At 43.1% G+C, this 16,924-nt stretch overlaps 1 protein-coding gene across 1 annotated transcript in view; it reads left to right on the top strand.

Moving 5' to 3' along the window:
• The window catches only part of LOC132909174 (toll-like receptor 6), a 47,103-nt gene extending 31,101 nt beyond the window's left edge, over positions 1-16,002 (top strand). Inside the window, exons 2-3 of the transcript XR_009658501.1 lie at positions 14,252-14,322; positions 15,272-16,002. The gene's annotated coding sequence lies outside the window, so the exon portion shown is untranslated. The remainder of the gene's footprint in view (positions 1-14,251; positions 14,323-15,271) is intronic.
• The last annotated feature ends 922 nt before the right edge of the window (positions 16,003-16,924 follow it).

Genomic DNA, 16,924 nt, shown 5'->3' with positions numbered 1-16,924 from the left:
GACGTGGCGAAGAAAGAGGGACGCGGATGATGGCAGAGTGTCAAAGGAAGAAAAGAACAACCAAGGGGAAAGGAGATTCACGAGGGGGTATGAGTGGCAGGGGCAAAGGGACAGAGGAGAAAAAGTGGACGAAAGAGGGAAAGAGAGGCGCGTCAGGTGAGCTGGAAAATCCGGTAGCAGTTTTCAGGGATAGACCCAAGGCTTGCAGGCGTTCGACGAGGGTTGAAAGGTGAGGAAGAGGGTAGGTGGCGAACGAGTACAAAGCCGTGCACCAGGAGCTGCGAATACGAGTAGGGACGAAAGTTAAAGAGTGCTCGAAAAAATTTATCGAACGTACCACTTAACTCCCGCCACGTTTTAAAACAGTCTGACGGCACCGTTCGAAAACACTCCCTCCTTTGATTCCAAGTCAACCCCGTCCGTCTATGGTAAACGAAGGGGTGGAAAGGGCGATGGGCAAACATACTTATCGTTCGTTCGACAATCGAACAATTTCCTGCGGAAAGAGATTGCCGAGTCTATCGAACGCGTTTAATCATAATCAGACTAGAGGGTTAAAGTCGAGGAAGAAATCGAGGGTTACGTCGTGTGTTCTCTTATCTTCTTCGAGAGATAGAATTTCTTAATAACTGCCATTGCTTCCATTAGATTTAATTCGTTACGTTTATTACGATTCTTTTTCCACAAGTGAGCTATTGGCTATTATAAGCAGAAAATCTTTTGTAAATTAAGAAATACTTACAGCGAAAGTGGCCCTCCACGTTTTAGCGACAGCTACCATCGAGAAATTTATATTTCTGATTTATCTCGATTCTCTTATCGTACAATTTCAATTGACAAATTCCATGGAATCCCTGCTACAAACATTCGTACGCTGCCTCAAAGCGACTGAGTTGCAAATATAATCGAGGAACTGACACGATTCCCTTCGGGGCAGGTTACTGAAAATTGCAAGAACGAGTGTTACGTGTGCGCATAAAGGATCGAACGCGATGCACCATAGAAAGTATTTTGCGGATTGCATTCTTTCTGGGTTAATACGTAATTTCGCAGTGTTTCACACAGAAAGATGGACCAGTTACTTTTAGCCCAACGTTCCCCGTTAGCCGAGGCGAAACGTGAAAGAGCTTGTCCATCCATTCTGCTTCCGGCGACGAGCTCATACATACAGGGCAGCCGCGTCATTGGCTGGACGATAAATCCGGTCCCGTGTTCGCTCGTCCAAGAGGAAGTTACGTGGCGGTCGCTGAATTATGTCGGTTCGACGTTAGATAAATTTTACGTGGCCCTGTTCATCGATGATTCTACCTCTTTTTTTCGGGCGACTCGATCGCCATGTCGATCGCCGGTCCAGAAACCCAACGGTATTTCTGAATTACAGTAGCGAATCACAATCGTCCTACTGATATTCCAATTTTCTGAATCTCGCTTTTGCGTTATTTCATCGCGTCGTATCTAAAAGTTTGATACTACGGGAATGAAACTAAAACGCACACCTGCGAAAAAGAGTTGGAAAATAAAGGCTATGTGCTAGTGTACAAGTATCGAGTTAAATTAGAATAGAAGAAAAAGTTTTAGTCCATGCTTCTCTATATAATATAATACGCAATTATAATACAATAATTATAATTTAGTAATATGATATAAACAATACAATATAATATGCAATTTATTCCGACCATCGTTTTATTTTTTCGACTCTTCCTCCAAGTAACTGCTCGATATTGTAAACCAAACAGGAATTTTAATCATTCCGATCTTCAAGAATCATGCATTAAACATACGTTTCGAGAGAACGATATAAATCCTATTCAGGATCATAGCACTTAGCCCGATAAAAAGCAGAGTCGTAACGCGACGAAGCGCGAGCTCGTGTCGCGAACAAACGACCGGCCACGAAAATATAAAAGAGGGATATCCATCCATCGTCCTTTCGTGGAACGAGACCGCCGTACCTATGATCGTCACCGTCGGTCTGCACGATAAATCCGTGGCTCGTTCGCACGAGGGAAAGGACTCTTACATTGTGTCGTGTCGGATAGCTCAATTCATATCAGGATCACGGTGAACGACGAATCGGAAAGTACGAAACGAGAGGAGCATGTAGGTGGTGCGTCATGTCAATCGGATTCCACGGGAAAACCGAAATTTGTGGGACCGCGGCGAAACGATGCCATTCTACACTCTTCTTTATCCCATTCTTTCTCTCCGTCATACGTTCACGTCCGGTCGATTCACTGATGTGATTTCACTGCCTGTGACCGGAAGCAGCGAGCGCGTGTGACGGCCCAGACCGCGTAAAAAGGCGCTAAGCCATCGCGATGGATGGACCTTTATTTTTCAAAGGTCTCTGTAAAAGATCGCGATTCTCAGTCCTTCGGAGCTAGATTAATATACCGCTGATCCTTCCAGTCGTATTTTCATTGCGAATGACAGTGATCGTGTAGGCTGTAGAGTGCTATCTCTCTCTCTATCTCTCTATATATATATATTATATATGAGGAGAATTCAACGATCAGATTTAAGTCAGATATCGGATGGATTTGATGCAATTCCGTCTTAGAGTAAGACTGGATCTAGGATGTACGTAATGCTAGTTGGACTTAGGTGGAGCATAATTCAGAGGTGTACAAGTCCCGTGTAGATCTAATCCAGTTTATCATAGGCTAACTCGGATCTGGTCTACACTTAGCCTAGACGTAACTCTAGTTTCAGTGCAGTTTGGAGTGACTACTTTAATCGGCTAACCAAAGTCGTTGACAGGTCATTTTGTAGCTACAAAGTCCGAAATGCAAACTACGTGTGCCGAACAGCAACCAACATTCTTCATGAATGAAGATATCGTTTTATGAAATTCGATTAAAAGTTTCTCGAGTGCGGGGTACAATTTGTGTACTCTTTTGTCCTGCAATTGATGTACGAGGAACAACTACATACACAGTGTGGCAAAAATAACTGAACTTCTTAAGACTAGGAAAAACCAGTGGCGACGTTGTCACATAGAAATACGCCTCTCATTGTCACTTCGTTAAATTTGTACGGCGCTTACGTCGTTTGAAGTAGAATTATAATAATCAACATCAAAGTAAAGTTCGTTCACGCGTCGGAAAATTTAATTCTGTTGCGTGACAATGCGCCGATTCATCGTGCGCCCGCTGTAACTGCTTTCCTTCAGAACAAACAAATTAAAATGTTGCAGCACCCTGTTCGCCAGATTTAGCACAGCGCAATTACGTTTTGTCTCCAATGCGACAAATAACAAGGAAGGGAAAACGTTATAACAACATTCGCGATATCTGGAAGGCTGTGACGAGCACTTTCAAAGGAATTCCATAGAAACACGTGTAACAGTTATGTAACGCATTAGTTGAGCGTGAAAATCGTTGTATCGCCATAGGAGGAACGTGTTTTGAATAAAATCTTCTTCCTCGACACGATGCCTCTGGTTTATTATCTTTAAAAAAGTTCTGTTATTTTTCGAACGGACTGTTTATATTTGGAGTCTAACACATTTCCGTTTCTGTTCTCGTGACTAAAGCAATGAACCCATTCGTAGCAACGATGCTCTAATTGTTTCCATCCTTGTATATTATAAATATTAGCATTCTTAAAAATGCACCAATCCTGTCCTCGTTAATTATCAAAAACGTGAGACGTTTAAAAGCTCTAAAAGACAAAATCTTTGTACCAATAATGCCGAAACGTTCGCCGACTTTCATGTCTGAAAGAATGAAACTCAAAGGCGAGAATTTCAGTCAATTATCTTCAATTGATATTCTCGCTAACGAAGAACACCAATAAAGATATGGATCAGTCTGTTTCGTTAATTTCCATTCGAATATTAAACGAGAGGAGAAAATTATTCAAAACGAGCGGGCTTCTCTATAACGAAGGAACCATATCGACCATTTCGTATATCTATCGTTGCTTGTTTCCTCGGAGGGAATTTCTAGGCTACGTAGTGACACGAAAGGCAATTGCACGCAGATCCCTGTTGTTCAACGAACCGTTCGGAGTCTTCCGCAGTCGACCATTTCGCGTTAGAAACAGTGGAGCACAGGTTCGAGGAAAGCAGCCGACTTTATATCGCCACTTTTATGTCAGCGCACGCGAAAACGTCAGCTCCGGCACAGTATGTGAAATTCATACTCGTTCCAGTTTTCAGAAAGAATACGAGGATCGTGGGTGGCGAACGCCAGGTTCTCGGCGGCACAAACGTTTCGTACAGGAACGACCGAGATAGGGCTCGTTTTTTTCACCCTTCTGGTCGTCGTCGAAATTGGCGCGCAAAGGTCCGCACAGATGGCCGGTCACGATAAGAAAAATTTTGCACGAATTTACCGATATTGGTTGATCGTTATCGGTGCTACTGTTCCGTGGCCAATGGGAAAAATCGTGTTCCCATCTTTTCCTCTATTTTTTCCCCTTTTTCGAAAGCGGAAGGACCGCTTCAATATTTCAACAGCTCAGATAAAAATATTTCGGTATTTCGTATTTTTTCTTACACGGTTTTACGTGTATCTTTTATCTTATTTCCTTTTTCTATTGTGTACTTGATATTGAAAAGATACGCAGACTATAGGGAACAACACGATAAGTCACGTTTCCTACTTTTTTACAGCTATGTACATTGTCGATCAATCCAAAATTACTAGAATTGTTCGCATATTTAGTTTTGGCGGTAAACATGCATTTTTCGTGTCTCTTTATTTTCAACATATCGTTCGTCCGTCATATCAGCACGTTGAAATTGTATTAAAATGTTACTTGTTTTGACATTTATATCTTTAGCTTCCGTAAAACGTTATCGATCTATCAGCCATTTACAAGACTTATACATTTTCGAGCCTGCAAGTTTTCATTTTCAATTATGTCGCATTAGAATTTTTCTGTTTAATCCTCAATCGACGTTAAAATTGGAAGACCAACAGAAACGTACTTGCCATTGTTTTTCTCCTGCGATCTTCGTATTATTTACCGAATATATTATATTAAATGATCGAGTGATATAAGTGTTCTTCGAATTTGACACGTTTGCGTTAATTACACGACGGGATCCTGGTCGCAACATTACCAAAACACCGTGCACTCTGATTCGGAATTCGCATTAACAGATAACACACAGGAACTTATTACCATTACCAAAGGGAATGGGAACTTACAACGGGACTACTACCGTAATTACCGGCAATAGCAACATTAGAAGAAACTCGAATCATGGCTGTTCCAGTTTCAATATCCGTCCCCAATCGACGTCGAAACAGATTGCACGTACGTTTTGCGTGCTAATTACGCGCGCGTAATCTACATTTGAACTCGCGTTCGAAATGTAACCGAAAATTCCGATAGAACATCGATGCACGATTTAAAAAAATAAAAAAGAAAAAAAAAAGAAAAAAAGAAGGCCGACTGCACGCGGAATGCAAATAACAAGAGTGCCCTGGGATTTGGTTCGTTGTTTCGATTCCCAGTATAAACGAACCGCGTTTCTCTGCGTAGGCAGATTATAGTCGAAACAGAAAAAAAGAAGACAAAAGGAAATAGCCGGTTGCAGACGTCCCGAAGAAAAACGAAAATCGAAGCAGACCACGAGAGGGCGTACGTATAACCGGACGACAAATCGAAAACGGTGCATTCGTTAGCATGAAAAGTGCTCTTACACTGTGTTCGGTCGAACAGAGAGACCGCGGGTCCATGGCATGGGATCGTCGAAAATAGTCGAATCGAAAGGACGGAGGGAACGAGGGTTGCGAATCGTCATTCCTATGCGTCATTTCACTTGGCTCCAAGCGAAATTTCCATGACCACGTATGCGTTCAACCTTTCCATTTTCTTTTTTCCTCCCTATTTTCCCTCCCTATTTGCTTGTTTTATTTCCGTCCTCTCTACTTTTTGCCCTGGTCCCGGCATTTTCACTCTTTTCGCGCAATTACAAATAGAAATTCCGAGGGGTCGCAGTCGGGGACACGCGGACGTATTAAACTGGACGTCGACTATTCGGTGCCGCGACCATCGATTCCGAATAATTCTGCCTGCCATTTTGTTTCGTTCATTGCTGGCAAAGGGGCACCAGAGGGAAGAGAAAAATCTTCCCTCCGCTCGTTACATCGCGATCCCGTACGTTTCGCGGATATACGATACTCGTTGCTCTCTTTTTTTCGCCTCGCTCGTCTAGCCGAAAGGAAATCGAGCCATCGTCGCTGCAAAACGGGGAATTAACGGGTCGTGTCGAGTGCAACGTGCTCTCTCGTGGAACAGCACCAAAATAACCGTGTAACTGGTCGATTCTTTCGTTTCGGTCAAGGGAGTACCTTCGTTTCGACGTTCGCACGTATTTCGCTGCTTTGTTTGCTGGAGATTTATTTTGCACGCCGATGATACTCTTTCGTTGCTCTGGAATTACAGTAAACTAAAGCATACTTAACGCTTAACCTGTCGCTCTTACGCTAATGCGAGTGCACATCGATTTTATTATTATGTAACTGTGCATTCCTTATCTCTTGTCGTTTTTAATTCACCTAACTTTCGTGTTAAAGGAAATTTTAATTAATACCAACAAAGTATTCGCTTCCTATAACGAGTTGACAGTTCGTGTATCCTGCCTTTGATACCAAAAATGCAGAGAATTTTCACGACAAAGAGATTATTTTTGAAATCGTTGATTCCGAATTCGTCTCTAAGGATCGCTATGACACTCAGTTTAGCGTTGAAACTACTTTCCCGTGAAACGTACAGCACGTACATCATTAACGAGTGTTATTATCTTGTCAAAGATCTCGTATATCAAATACAAACGTACAAGCTCATACGTCCATCTATACATCACATTCCTCAATTCACGATCCACGTTCGCTGAAAGTGAAATGCTTAAAATTCCAATGGAAAACTGGATCACAACCAAATATCGTTTAATCGTCCTATCTTTCCCGTGGCGACGTATTCGAAAGGAAATCAAGTCGTATTCGAGCACGAAAGAAAAATTAACGCGCACCGGCGTGTTGGAGTGCAAAGTGGTAGACGAGAGGAGGACTGTGCCACATCCTATGGTCGGGCATTTTTCAAGCCGTAGCTCGTTATCGAACGTGGTCGGTCGCCTTTCGACCGGATAGATTCGATTCGCATTCAGAGCCAGCTGGAAGCGGAAAAAAAAACGAGCCATTGCGGCGTCGTCATTCCGCCGTGTCATTCCGCTTCAGAAGCCGCGCCGCGCGTCCAACGAGCCGAAATTTGAATGACGCTTTTCCCGATCGCCTCCGCGTACCCCATTCCGCTACTCCACCCATCCTTTCTCGTTCTCTCATTCGATTTCGATCGTCCGCAACGCGAAACTAGATTTTTATTCGCCTCTGTGTCGCGTACCGTTCGCCGCTGATTCTTTTAGCACGGCCAAAAACCGCGCGTTCACTGCCTATCCCCGATGATTTCCCCGCGTTTCCTCGACGATCGATCGATCATCCACCAGGTCGTTACCAATTTCCACCAGTCTTGTCCAGGGAAAATGGAACTTTTTCCACGGGACAACTCGATTAGAGATACTCGATCTCTTTTATTTGGATCTCTAATTTCGTGGTTCGACCGGTTAGTTAGTTGACTTCTGTGAAAGTCGTTACGTAGGATCCCGTTCGTTTCTTTTTGCAATTCTGCAGCAGTTTACCGACAGACGAAGTTAAATACTTGGTCCGAATTTTTAGAATCACAGAGAAAGGAGTGTGAAGAACGGGGTCCCTGGCAGGAGGAAGAATCGTTCGATCGGTGGTCACCGGATCGAGGCTCGAATCTACTCTTTGCCTCGATTGCTCTAACTAATTGAACTCCTACCAGTCCTCGTTCCTAGACTCTCCTCTTTCCGAGTCTAATAACGCCAAATGGCTATCTACCTACTTTCTAGCTCGGATCCAGATTCCATGGTCTTACCTTTATCTCGACTGTTTTAACGACTCCGAGCTATCTAAACTACGATAGGTTCTTCCCTCCCTTGAGCCGATCACTTGAAACTACCGAACCTTACAAAGCCCACCTTCGCACATGCAAAAGGTCCGATCGAACCATTTTTCGGTGGCGGTTTAGAAAAAATCCTACCTTCACTTGGAGTTCTTTCCGGTCGATCGTTTGCAGTAGCGTCCGCAGCGTATCCGAGATCGTTTTCTTAACGGCCGACGAGAATTCCTGTTACCAGCGAAAAGTTTGCCAAGTTTCGCGACGTTATTCGACGCGATGTCGGTTGTTGCTGGTACGAGTCTCTCGTGCAAACCGTTCGAGCGTACCAAAAAACGGTAAAAACGAAAAGGAAGACGGGTACGGGTGAGGGAACGAGACGGAAGAAACACGGTAAATTTACATGTTGGCCGAATATCGAGAGGGCAGTTGGAACAACCCCTCCGGCGGAAAGTTTTGAAAGGTTGGCTCTCGCTTCAGGTCGCACGGAAGCCTGTGTTTTCCGCGTGGCGAGGTGGAAGGGACCAACGAGGGAGGGCAATTCGCATTTGCACGGGTACCCGCGACAACACCGCGTCACTCGAATGCACGTAACGAAATACCGGGGACCGCGTCACGTTTTGTCACTGTCGTCGCTGATGGCTGGATGAGAACTCAGGAAGGGTCGTCGTGGAGGAGAGAGGAAGATAGAGAGAAGGAGGAAGGAAGCGGAAGGAAGGACGGTGGGGCGGAGAGATACATCGGGGAAGTTTCTGCAGACTTTCGACTTGGCAACGGTACCGACGAGGAACCTTCAATTTTAATGAACCGAGCATGAAGTACAGATAGAAAGTGGGAAGAGTGTGTTCGGCCGAGGAAAGTTTCGCTCGATGCTCGTCCTTTACTCTTTTCTCTCCCTGTCTGTCTCTGCCGTACTGTGTCTCCCGTTCCTTGGAATTCCGTCTGGAAGGAAATTTCAGCCGCACTCTGAATATTGGACGCGAAGCTTCATTGAATGCGTACATTTTGCTCACGTGTACGTACGTACAGAAAAGTCCACGAAAGAAGAAGGAATAATCGAGAAGCTCTTATTAGACAGTCAGACAAACATCCCTCGTTGTCCTTTAAAACGAGCACCCACCCCATCTCGTTCTTCGTTTATGGTAACGTGTAACGCGGGGCAAGCGTTGCTTTAGGACGCCTGGAATGTTAATAAACATGGGAACAATGGAGGATTTCAATTTCACAGCGCGTTAACGACGATCGGGACACGGGCTAATGGCGGTTAATAATGGTCGACGAAGCGCGGCCTGTGGCCCGCGATGTCTTAATTGCCGGTCATTGCGATAATAAAAGTAATACAAACCGGAATGCAATCGGAATGTCGTTATTATACGGGATATTAATTAACGGGCAGCGGCGCATTATTAGAGGCGCACATTGCCTCGGACATGGCCTCTCTACGTCCTTTTAATCGCGAATAAATCCCGACCAGTTCCCCCTCTTTCTCGTCCTCTCTATTTCTCCGCTTCGTCTCTCTTCTCCTCGATTTTTTTTCTCCTTTTCTTTACCCTCTGTACGTCCTCCTTTCTCGCTTTATTTCCTTCTTCGACGCTTCTTCCTTTTTCCACGCGGTCCTTTCCTTTCTTTTGCTTTTTTCCTTTTTTTTTTCTTTTTTTTTTTTTTAACGCGCGATTATCCATAGTACAGCGACACACTGGTAGCGGCCTGGCTGGCTATCGGCTTTAATTAACACGCCCGCGTTATATCCACCGTGTCGTGAACGGTTGAGACAAAGGACAGTGGCTCTTTGTTCATCTCGTCGGTGGAGGCTCTTTCACACGCTCGAGAGCCATAGGGCAGGGCGTGTCCACTCGTACAGCCTCTCCCTTCAGAACCAGTTCCACTTGTTTGTAAACACGGAAGGACTTCTATTTCCATAGAGGAGAGAGGGTGGTATTCCAAGATCGTTTCAGCCACGTTTCATTATTTCTCTCTGCAGGACAATGGAGTGTGTCCGTCTCGGCCGTCAGCCAGTATAGTCCACTCACCCTAGATCCACTTGATATCTTAATCTACTTTTAATTCAGCAGACCAGGCCGATTACGAACACCTCAACGATGAAATTAATGTTTCTCGTGCCATTTATTTAGCTACCTAGCCGTATATCTCGATCATTTTACCTCGCCTCTGTTAACGAATCATCGTGATTAACGCGAGATAAATATGAAGATCGACGATACGTTGATGGTTCTTCTCTTTTCGCGGATATACCACACCCTGTTCCTCCGTCATACACGCCATACGTATATTTATTTATTAAGCAACTTGTTGGGAAGCGAACCTTGACCGTCGTTGGCGATTAATCATTCAAAATGTACCTTCCTTCTCCGAAGACTTCTCCGAAGGATAGATTTTGGTTCATCTATATAGAGCCAAGAAAATAATGCGATTGTTCAATCGGAAAAGAATCGGAGCACGCGTCCATCGTGTACTTGGACACTTGCGTCCACTCGACGCTTCGGTGGAAATCCTTGTCCGCCGAGAGTGCGCGCAAGTGGTTGGAAAACACGGAGTGTTCGGTCAAAAATAGATTTTCCACCGGCAGGTTTATCACCGGCGGTATTGTGCAGCTCGACTGGAGTTCCCCTCCTCGAGACTTCTTGAACTTCCGGCGGCCGGCGACCAGGAGGCTGGCCGCGAGAAACACAAAGACTGTCCATTTGCCATCTGATAATAATTGGAAAAGTTATCGCGGAGATGAAGTTTTCCCCGCGACTAACGTCTCCCGCGGTCCATTCCCTGTAATGTAAAATGGGGAAACTTTCGCATCGGGGAATAACTTCCGGTGCTTTTGAATGATATTACTTTCTTTCCGGCGCAAACACCGGGCCTTCTTGCCAGTCCGCTGGCTTTCTTGGCCTGAATTTTCAACCAGATCAGCGCGCGGCTCGGCGCGACAGCGTCGCGGGCAGCGGAAAAAAGGAAAGAACCACAGAGAGACGATGCAGAAGAGATTAATTCGATCGTGTAAATTACTTTGCGTCCGGTCTCGTTGCTCTTGCCGCCTTTCACGTTATTAATATCGCTTCGTTAGCTGCAAACGCACACGCGAGAATTCCTTTACCGATTCGAAAAATGATCACCGGTGCGGTGTATGGTTACGAGGTACCGATGTCAGCACCCATTTAACGCCAGATAGAGATCGTTTCACGATCGAAAAGACGATATGGCTTCAAATATAATTACCAGAACGTTAAGATGACTTTATCCGGTATAGCCTGAATGGAATTGGAACGGGGAGGTGATTAAAAATTTCAATAGATCGGATGCGATAAATTGTCACATCCGCGTAATTTATCCTGCAGACACAGGTTTTCTGCATGATATCGGGATAATAGGTTATTTTTCTAATAATTGTTTTTTAATGCATCTCTTAGTTTAACACGAAGAATATATTGTAAAAATAATCGACAACGTAATTTTACTTTACTTTTACTAACTCTTTAAATTCAACCTAGAAATTACAAACTTTTCACGACCAAGTACGTTGGCTCCTTTCGAGGAATAAATTTATTTGCTTAAGAGCGAAATGTTTAACCTCGGGCGAATTTTAAAATTGTAAGAATAATTCCCTAGAATCTAAGCACAGTATCGCAAAGAATATCTCTGCAGCTTTTAATTCGCGTAACGTAAGCTTCGAAAATAAAAATCATCACTCTGGAAGAACCGAGCTACGTTCCGCGTGTCAAACATTGTGTTCCATTCGTCGAACGCAGATTTTCATCTCGTTACCTGCCTCGGTCGCCTTTAAACTACTTTTCGTCGTGTCATTGACGTGCATATGGGAACGTGACCCAGTACGCGAAGTCGCGGCGGAAGTTGGATGGCGAAAACGAGAAATCACCGGTCAGATGGAAGTTCCGAGAGCCGTGCATCTACCCGTTCACCGCACCGTGAATCCGATGTTTTCGACACCAAATCGAATTTCCACCGATTGCATTACTTCGCGTGCCGTTTCGGTTAGCTATGGCAGCCACGGATGCGATATTAGCGAATCAGATCGAAACCTCTATCCTCGCTCGATTTATTGATTATTTCATTAATACAGACGAATTTCGAAAAGCGATGAATTTCCATCTAAAAGCCAGAATTACCAGGTGAATGTGTTACAATTTTGAAGTGTATTATATCAGCGTAAAAATCACTATCAAAAACAATGTATCACCATAAAAATTACTATCATATATCATTCTAACAAAAATAGCGGTAGTATATCACTGAAACGAAACGAAATGATCTATTAGAAACGACTGAATAGCAGTGGATAAATCGCGAATCTGCGGAGTTTCGGTGACAAATGGAAGCTCTAGATGAATAATAATTCTATGAAACAGTCGAATAATAGTATCTTGATATTTATACGTTACTCCAGGTTTCTGCTCGTATGTTCCAAGGCCCGACGTATTTTCCTTCGTGAAAATTCTCATCATCGATCCACTCTTATTCGCCTGTGCACACGGCCAGCAATTAATCATTGTAGCCCGCGATTATGCCTAATTGTTAATATAATAGGCAGGCAATCGCAGCCACTTGGTCCCGTGAACATTCATAATGCCAACAAGTCGACGCGTTGTCGTCACTGAAATTGCATATCGGCCATTGTTGAAACGCTCGGCGGTCGTCGCCCGGTTCCACGTTGATATAATTACGAGCAACCTATTTTTCTCGTTGTTTAGCTTACACAGTACGCGTCTACCATTGTCTACATTTCTTTATCATAATTTAAATAACGTCGAGATGCTCGGCGGTCAATGCGCCGTTCCACGACGAAATAATAACGGACGACTTATTTTCTGAATATTTCAGTCCTATATAGATACAAGCTCCATAGAGAGCTCGCTTGTCACCGATCAGACTTCTTTATTACAATTTGATACTTTTTCCTGACCATTCTTCAATTTTTTGTTCGACGCCTCTCGATCGTATTCGCGTCACTTCCTCGTATGAATGTAATTGCGCTCGCGCCTCGTGCCGTAGCGAAAATCCCGCTGATCCCCATTTATTGGAATAATTTTACAAACGGCCGCTTTTTCCACGCGGACGCGGGAAACAAAAGGGATGCGAGCTTTGGTCGTACCATTATTAATTTTCCGAGCCGGTTCAATTAAATCGCAGTCTCTGTCGAGCCACGAAGAGGACAAAGTCTCGCTGACTTCCCCTTCTTCACCGTCTCGTGACTCGTTCAGCTGTTCCTTTTTGGTCGATGGCTTCTACCTCTTCGTTCTCGTTTTTATCTGCTCTCGATACTTCGTACGATAGTTGCGTCGTTGAAAGTTTACTCGCTGTTTTAGATGGAATTATTGGTAATAATGACTGTATGCTTTAACGGAGAAGAGATAAGAGGTCTTTAAGCTGTTTTGCCACTTGTATAAATCAACGTTGTTCGAGTTAAAATCCGGCTTAGAATTTTCGAAAATTGTTTCCACTACGTCTCGATGATATAGAGCGGTACACGTACTGAAAACGTTACATACGAGACACGTTACGACTGGGTTTACAGAGATATTTTCGCAGCTGAAACGCGCGCCACGGCCGCCGTTTACAATTTTCATTATTTACATCACGGCTTCGAAAAGCTGTCGCGCGAAATGAAACTTGAAACGATCGGGCTGGTCACTTAATCCCGCCATTCAGAATTCTGAACGAACGAGCCGACGTTGAAATCGAAATTGCGAGGCTTAAAGTATTGTATACGATTGGCAAAACGGTTTGTTTACTTTTCTCGCTAACAACGGGCTGGATTTTATCGGATCTTATAAAGCAATTAATTTGAAAATTTTCATTACACTCGCGCTCGTGCGCGAGATCATCGGTGATTTTGTAAAAACGCAGATTAATCGCTTTCTCGTTGCCGCGTATGGCCCATTGTACCGTTTCCCATTCAGAACGCATGAATGCACGTTCGTTCGTAAAGAAAAACACGTCGCTAATTTTCCTCGATATTTTACAATAAGTTTAATAGGAAAGTCAGAGTTAATGGCGCTGTTGGAAGTTACAATGGCTTCGGTAAATCGTGAAAAATGTAATTCCACTGGAACGTGATTCCTTTTTGAACGCCTGTTACATCCTCGACGCTCCAAGAAACAATCGAGTGCATACGGAGCTCGTGGTACACGTACAAATCGTCGTGTCTCTCAGTTGACCACCGGCGTTCCGCGTTTTATTTCCTGAAAATACGTTCGCCGGGGAATTTGTCTCGGCGTCGAGAGCGTCGTCGACGCTGACGTGATTTATAGGCAGTGTAACAGAACGCTTCTCTCTTTTTCTGTTTCAGATGTGAACTGTTGCCAGAAGTATTATCGATTCGCATTACGTATGAAGTAATTGGAAATCGCAGTGGACAAGGTGAGTAATTATTTCCCTCTTTTATTTCAACTTGGATACTTATTTCACTTTCGCGCCAGTTTAACTCGTTAATTATCGATCGTCAAAAGATTTTAATTCCTTTAACGAATTCCCGGTGGTCCAGTTTGAGAAGATCCGATATTCCAACGAAGTTGTTGCCTGTTTTTAGAAATTTGATTCACTCGGTGATTCGTGTTTATTAATTGATGAACACAGTGAAAAGGGCAGAGTGAAAAGAGCGTACGCCAAATATGCATCAGTTTTTCTTCTCTCTCATTGATATTGAAAGCGAACAAATACATAGCGGGGAAATTTTTCATTATTCATTTATCGATTATCGAGCTGTGATGAAAAGTGGAAAGAAATATGTACGTGCAGCTACTGGCGACGAATTGAATTAAATACAAATTTGCTGTGTTTCTTATTTATTCGCTAAACATATTCAATATAATATTTACGTGAACATTCCAAATACGTTTAAAATACGTATCGAAGTTATAAGAACTAATGAATTAATCGCTTGTTGAAAATAAAGTCTAATAAAAAATGTAATACAATGAATTTATTACACAACGTTTGGTTAATAATTTGATTTAATTATTATTCGAAAGAGCGAAATAAAGAAACTATTTCTCTTGAAATTTTGCTCTCCCGCAAATTTATATAGAATTCGGGCATGTGCTCTTTTTTCGCTGGATTTCTCAATTTGTAACCAGATTCTTTTCCGAGGCGGTGCATTTAATGAATGCGACGCGAAACAAGTTCAATTGTAACGGAGACGAGCTGAGGCAATGAGAAAGCCACCGTTACTCCAAATTACTTCAACAATCTTTCAAGCCACGGTTTCTTCTCGAGCTTGGCTAACGGGAGCGAAGCGAAGGAAAACAAGTAACATAGAGGAGCGCGATGCCATCTAATCGGCCGTTCGTCTTCTTTTTTTCTGTTGCAGGTTTTCCCGACTGCCGCGACGTTTCTCTCTACTTATTATCAAGAAGTATTTCTTACTATCGCAATTGTACTCCGTAACACGGTGTCTTCACCTAAAGTAAACGGTTTATTCGTATTTTTGAGACTCGTGATAGCTTTGTAGTGTGCAAATGTAAATTAGGGCGAACGAAAAAAAAAAAAAAAAAAATCGCGAAACTACAAGAAACAAAACAGAAATATAGAAACAAAAGTAAACGATCGAACAAGATCAAACGCAAGAAGACGTAAAATACCAGGAGAAAAGAAATGAATAAAACGAAGACGGCGAGGAAGATGAACAACAAGGAAGAAGCGTAATGAAAATACACAGACATACACACACACACACAAATACATACATACACAGTAATACGTGCATACACCGAGAATACTACCCTTTATTAACTCGTAATTGCAACGAAGTTTTTTCTCTTTCTACTCGAACTCGACTAGTTTACTTAATCCAATGATCGATTATTAAGGATTGCGAGAGATTATATATATATAAATATAAATATATAAATATAAATATGAATATAAATATAAATATAAGCGTAAAACACGAGATGTGTCCTCCAGTCCTCGATGAGCGTTCTCTTGTTTCTCGTCGAACGGAGAGATTTAATGTACATAGCGAGAGTTTTGTATATTTGTAAAATAGATAGGGCATTTTATTATAAACAATAAAGTTATTTATATATATTTTAATCACAACACGGAGAACGAATTCCTTCCGACCCGTCAGCAGCAGCAACCCGCGATGTACACCGAGGGGATCGATCTTCTCGGAGCGAGCGGTTAATCGGATCGACCATCGGCAACGCACACACACACACGGTCATGCGGATCTACGAAGGATGTCGCGATCTAAAATTCTATCAACCGGTATGTATTATGGAGGGTCATAAAGAAGGCCGTTAACGAAAACATTTAGTATCATTAGCGAGCAGAACGGTTTTCTCGATGATACAATTCGTTTTCAGCAACGAATCACCCGTCATCCACCTTATTCCTTGCCTTCCATCAGAGATGTCCGCTTCGTAAATGATTTCGAACCGATGGACGTCGATACAATACCGTAAAACCATGGATACCGAGAGACACTTCGAGGTACGAATCGTGCGATCATTGAAAAACTATCGTTCCGAAAGTTTCGTCGAGCTTTTGAAATTTCTAGAATTTTCATGTTAAATCGAAACTATGGTAAATTTCTGTTCCACCAGCATTCCTCGGTAAAAATTTTGAAGCGAATATTTTGAAAAACGACGCAAGATATAAATTTCGGGGAATTTTTAAGGGACAGTGGTTACGGTGATGTGGAAATATTTTCGCAAAGTTTGCGAGAATATTTTCGCTTAGTGGAAGTCTAAAATGACGAGCGGAAGGACCACGTCCCAACTATGGATTTGCTTGTTCCAAATTTCCACCGCATTATTAATTCCCATGATGGCCGCGGCGAGTTGGTGGACACCGCGTCCATTACATTAACTTGATTGAAAAATATCGGGCAACAAGTGCGTATTAGCGATCGGCAAATGGAATTCGAGTCACGCATACGTCAGTCCCGTTGCATGGATATTTTTCAACCCTTCCCGCTCGACATTAACGTGATTTCTCCATGGGGAAAAATAATTAC

This window comes from Bombus pascuorum, chromosome 7 (assembly GCF_905332965.1).
Source record: "Bombus pascuorum chromosome 7, iyBomPasc1.1, whole genome shotgun sequence".
NCBI lineage: Eukaryota > Metazoa > Arthropoda > Insecta > Hymenoptera > Apidae > Bombus > Bombus pascuorum.
Note: the sequence above shows the minus strand (reverse complement) of the source record. Positions and strands in the feature narration are given on the sequence as shown.